At 35.1% G+C, this 5,420-nt stretch overlaps 1 non-coding gene across 1 annotated transcript; it reads left to right on the top strand.

Moving 5' to 3' along the window:
- Positions 1–2,072: 2,072 nt before the first annotated feature.
- Positions 2,073–2,178, top strand: LOC121206549 (small nucleolar RNA R71). Its single transcript, XR_005901596.1, has one exon. It is a non-coding gene; the product is annotated as a small nucleolar RNA R71 (small nucleolar RNA).
- Positions 2,179–5,420: the final 3,242 nt, after the last annotated feature.

Below are 5,420 nucleotides of genomic sequence, written 5' to 3'. Positions count from 1 at the left end.
GTGCTACTCGGTTTTAAGTGAAAACGAGTAAAAGGGCTTAATCGGTAAAAATACCTAATAGTCATAAGTATATGTTAGAGTGTGAATTTGATGTTGTCATAGAAGGGAAAAATGATCAGCATGTCATAAAACATAATAAAATAGGATGAAGTTTAAATTACGAGCCTTGGGGAAAAAGTGCAAATATGTGAAAGTTTAGGGGCAAAAATGTAATTTTTCCAAAGTTTGGGTCAAGGACTGTTTTGATAAATGTGAATATTAAATAAGTTAAATTTGCTATTATAGATCAAGAAGAGCGAAATTCGGGAGTAGATCGGGGAAAAGAAAAAGTAAAGGACTAAATTGTAAAGTTTAGTCACATTTTGTATCGAGGTAAGTTTACAGTAAATAAATGCAATATTCTTTTATTTTACATTATTATTGTCAATTTCCAGCATTTATATACTTATTTTCTTTGAATATTTAAAGTCGAATTAAAGGCGAAGTGACAGAGAAAAAGCATTAGGAAGCCCCGTTTGAACTTTAGGAATGTTAGGATATTGGGGTTGACAGGACAGGACAGGACAGAAATGAGCCATGTAAGTCCATATCAGTTATATGGCTTTGGAGACAGGAATGAGCCATGTAAGCCCATATTATATATATATGGCATTGGAGACAGGAATAATTTATGTAAGTCCATGTCGAAGACATGGCATTGGCAGGATATTGATAGACAGGAACGACCCTAGTATCCTTAGTATTCCGAGTGGTTCAACGGGTCATTGTACACGTTAAATTATAGTGAATTATCAGCAAAAGGGAAGGTAGATTATATTTATGAATAGTGAAAGGTCAGGTAAGAAAGAAGATAAGTGAGTAGAGAAGAAGGTAGAAAATGAGAAGTAAAGAAAGTTTATGAGGCTAGGTGACATTATGTATAATTATTCATTATGTTGAATGTTGTAATTTATTTGCTTGTAAGCTTACTAAGCCTAGTGCTTACTCTCTTTATTTTTTTTCTTATAGTTTTTATCAAGCCACTCGGGGATCGAAGGAAACGTCGGAGACCCGATCACACTATCGAAGAAATCACATTGGTATAGTTAGACGTTTCGTTTTGTGTATGGCATGTATAGGAACTTGGTTTCTTTTGATATGATATGATCAATGAATGATGTGTAAATACTTGCTAGTGATTAGCTAATAGAGTGGCTGATGATATACATGTTTAATAGTATGTATGATTAAGTAGTAACTATCACATGAAAACTAAGAAAAATGTGAAAGTAACTTAAAAACAGATTCAAGTATCAGAAATAACGGGATTTTGAAAAATCACAAGAAATTTTAGAGACATGGGTTGATGGTGAATAATATATGAAATTAAAGCTCGTTGTGTCTATTTTCATATGGAATAAGCAAAACAGGTAAAGGTTTTGTATTTTATAGGGTATTTGAGGTTTGGTGAAATAGGGCCAGAGTGATTTCTGGATCCCCTGTTCCAACTTTAGAAATTCACCATAAATTTTAAAAAAATAATTAGGTGGTTTACTTTATATGGTTAGAATCCTTATTGAATCTAGTTTTAATAAAAATAAACGGTACAGTCATATGATTTTTGTATAGAGATAAAAGTGGTTCGTAGTAAGTAGAGGCTAGTGCAGTCGATTTTTGAAATAGGGGTAACTTTAACTAATAAACTGTACTAATTGGATAAGTCAAAAATTTTAGAAAAAAAGTAGTAGATAGAAATATGAGTCTAGTTTCAGTAAAATTTTATGGATCTTAATTTTGAGTTTTGAAACTTGAGAAATAAATTTTTAAGCAACCATAACGCAGAAAAATAGTTTATTCCGAAAATTAAAATAAGTGGTTTAGAGTTGTTTAAAAGGTAAGATAAGTTTTGTAACACCTCAAGCTTGACTCCATTGTCGGTTTCAGGCATGGGGGTGTTACACATCTCCTCTATAAACTCATAAGCATCTTCAGGTGTTTTACTATTGATGGTTTCGCCAGTAGCTACGCCAACCATTTACCGAGTCGAAGGATTCAGGCCATTATGGAACGTTTGAACCTGAAGCCAAAGCAGTAACCCATGGTGAGGGCACCTTCTCAGTAAGTCCTTGTATCTCTCCCATGCATCGTAAAGAGTTTCAAAGTCTATCTGCACAAACGAAAGATATCATTACGTAATTTGGCCGTTTTAGCCGGCGAGAAATATTTTAATGGAAATTTTTCGGTCATTTGTTCCCAAGTAGTGATTGACTCTCGTGGTAATGAGTTCAACCACTATTTAGCTTTGTTCCTCAATGAAAAAAGGAATAACCAAAGACGAATGTCATCATCAGAAACACCATTAATTTTAAATGTATCGCATAGTTCAAAAAAGTTTGCTAAGTAAGCGTTGGGATCCTCATCCTGTAAACCATCAAACTGAACAAATTGTTGTATCATTTTAATAGTGTTAGGTTTTAGTTCAAAAGTACTTGCAGCTACAGCAGGTCTAACTATGCTCGATTCAGTTCCTGTTAAAGAAGGTTTAGCATAATCATACATAGTGCGTGGAGCAGGATTTTGATTAACTACAATTACAGGAGGTAGCTGATTGTTTTGGTTTTCAGCCATCTCTTCGGTTGGGGGTTGAGTATCATCCTCTTGCTTGTTCTCTGTGTATCTTAAGCTTCGCCTTATTTCTCTTTTTGGTTTCTATGAACTGTGCAATCGATTTCTTCATCAAAAAGTAGTGGTCCTGACAGGTTTCTTCTAGACATAAACTATAAAAACCTGCCAAGAGAAAGAAAAAGTAAATTAATAAATAATAATAAAAAATTAAATTAAATTAAATTGCAAGAAAAATAAATGGCTAAAGTAATAAAAATTGAGCGTTCCTAATATCTTAGTTCCCCGGCAACGGCGCCAAAAACTTGGTCGCGATTTTTGTGACAGGTAAGTTTTAAATATTTATAATTAATCGTTCTTGAAACTAACTATTATCGCGATGCCGGCAAGTGTACCTATCGAACAGTAGTATAGTTTTAGCAAGACCGGATTGTTGAACCCAAAGGAACTAAAAGTACTAGTAATGACTGTCTTTTTATTATATAGCCTAAAAATAAGGTGGTTTAGTTTTAACTAATTAATTAACTAATCTAAGAATTCACAGAGAATTGGGGGATTACTTTTTGAAAACGATTGAATTAAGACAATACCTAAAGAAAAATCCACCTAGACTGTACTTGTTATTCTGGCTCTGAATCGGACGATTTATTCATTTAACTTGTTCCGTAGAGATCCCTAAGTTATGTCATTATCCCTATTCAAGACTAATAACGTCTAATTCCTAGATTGAATAATTGAGACTTTGCTCTAATTAACACCCTAGGGTTACATTAACTCGATCTATGGATCCCCTTATTAGGTTTCATCGTAATCCGACAAAATCTTGTCACCCTATCTCTAGGCGTGCAATCAACTTCGCTTAATTATGGCAAATGTACTCTTAGACAGGGTTTATTCCTCATCTGAATAAGAGCTTATCTTGAATCAGTATCCTGGGATATCAGAACAAGAATCAAGAACACATAATTAAGAACAAGTTAAATATTTATCATACAATTCAGAAAATAATAACAAGATTCGTCTTAGGTTTCATTCCCCTTAGGTATTTAGGGGATTTAGTTCATAACTAAAAAGGAAAACATCTCAGAAGAATAACGAATACAAAACATAAAGAAAACCCAAAACTCTTGAGGGAAGTTGAGGGGAGATCTTCAGTTTTGATGATGAAACCGGCTTTTGAGATGGATCAATTGGTTTCCTTCGAGTAATTCCTTCCTTCCTCTCCGTGCCTCCCCTTTTTCTCTTCCTTTAAGGCATATTTATAGGCTTTAGAATGCCTAAAAACCTCCAAAATTAGCCTTTTTCGAATTGGACTCAACTTGGGCTCGCCAGGGACACGCCCGTGTGACATGCCTGTGTTACATGCCCGTGTGAATCGTACTTCGAATCTGCCAAATTGACACGGCCGTGTGGCCTGCCCTATGAGGAAGTCCAGGCCGTGTTGATTTTGTACTTTAGCCCATTTCCTCCGTTTTGGCTCGTTTCTCGTTCCTTTCGCTCTCCTATGCTCTCCTAAGTATAAAACATGAAATTAAGGCATTAAGAGCATCGAATTCACCAATTGTAAGGAAAAATCTTAAGTATAAAATGTGTTAAGAATGGGATAAACATATGTATAAATTACGGTTTATCACACCCAAAGGATAGAAAGGGAGCTCGTGGAGACATAGACATAAAACTTGACAGAATGATTTGATGGACACAGGAAACAGGACCAGTACTTCAAGAATTCGCAAAGGTGAATGGGTTACGTGCTCCAAATTATCCAAATTATCCCCAGATATGTTCAGGCCTACTCTGACTCATAAAGATGATGAGGTTAATCTTTAGGAGGAAGGGGCTACTCAGGAATACCCTGGAACAAAGGACAAGTATGAATCAACATTTCAACCACAATTTTCTACACAAAAAAGTCCTGTCATACGAACCCCAACTCATCATGCTACTACAATGGGTAGGAGTTCCCACAAAACATATGTCAAAGGATAGGGCAAAGCCCTTATGGAAAAGAGGCGTTCTCATCCCCTCAATGATTTGGAGGAGGAGTGAACATTTTTTTTTATTTTCACTTTTAAAAGACTTGTATTAAATTTTTGGATAATTATAATTTAGACTTTGTAGGAGTAGGAATAATAGATAGATTTTTCATTTTGTTGCACTTTGTTAAATTTTCTATGTAGGAACCCAACATAAAGGAGACATAAAAAATTTGAACTAACAATATCAAAAAAGGAAGCACCCACCTTTTACAATTGGATTGATCATGATTAATTGGGTAACTTCCTTCCTTATCTATTTATGGGCTACACATTGAGGACAATGTGTCAACTAAAGTGTGGGGGGGTAACATAGAAAATTTTCTTCAAATTTTTACATTTTCTTTTATTTTTCTTATCTTTTGTGTGCTTGACCTTGTAGAAATACAAGTGATTGGTTAGGAGCATGTAACACCCCTTACCCGTATCCGAGGCGGGCTAAGGTACGAGGCGTTACCAGACAAACGTACAAACATTAAACTAAAATACGAGCCATAAAATTTTATTCATATTTCAAAGCGTTCATTCTCTTACACATAGTCCAAAACATACTTTAGAAAGGTTTTGGGACTAAACCGAGAACTTACAAAAATCTTGGAAATTTCATGCTTTAAGGCTCCACACGCCCGTGTCCCAAAGTCGTGTTCCATACACGGCTGAGACACATGGTCGTGTCTCTGCCTGTGTGGAATATACCTAGGCTATTTTCCAAGCTTTGGTCAACCTTGATCTCTTACACACTTATACAAAATCAAAAGCATATAACATGGTATTCATTTAATG

Source organism: Gossypium hirsutum, chromosome A01, assembly GCF_007990345.1.
Source record: "Gossypium hirsutum isolate 1008001.06 chromosome A01, Gossypium_hirsutum_v2.1, whole genome shotgun sequence".
Taxonomy (NCBI): Eukaryota; Viridiplantae; Streptophyta; class Magnoliopsida; order Malvales; family Malvaceae; genus Gossypium; species Gossypium hirsutum.
This window is presented reverse-complemented; position numbering and strand designations above follow the sequence as displayed.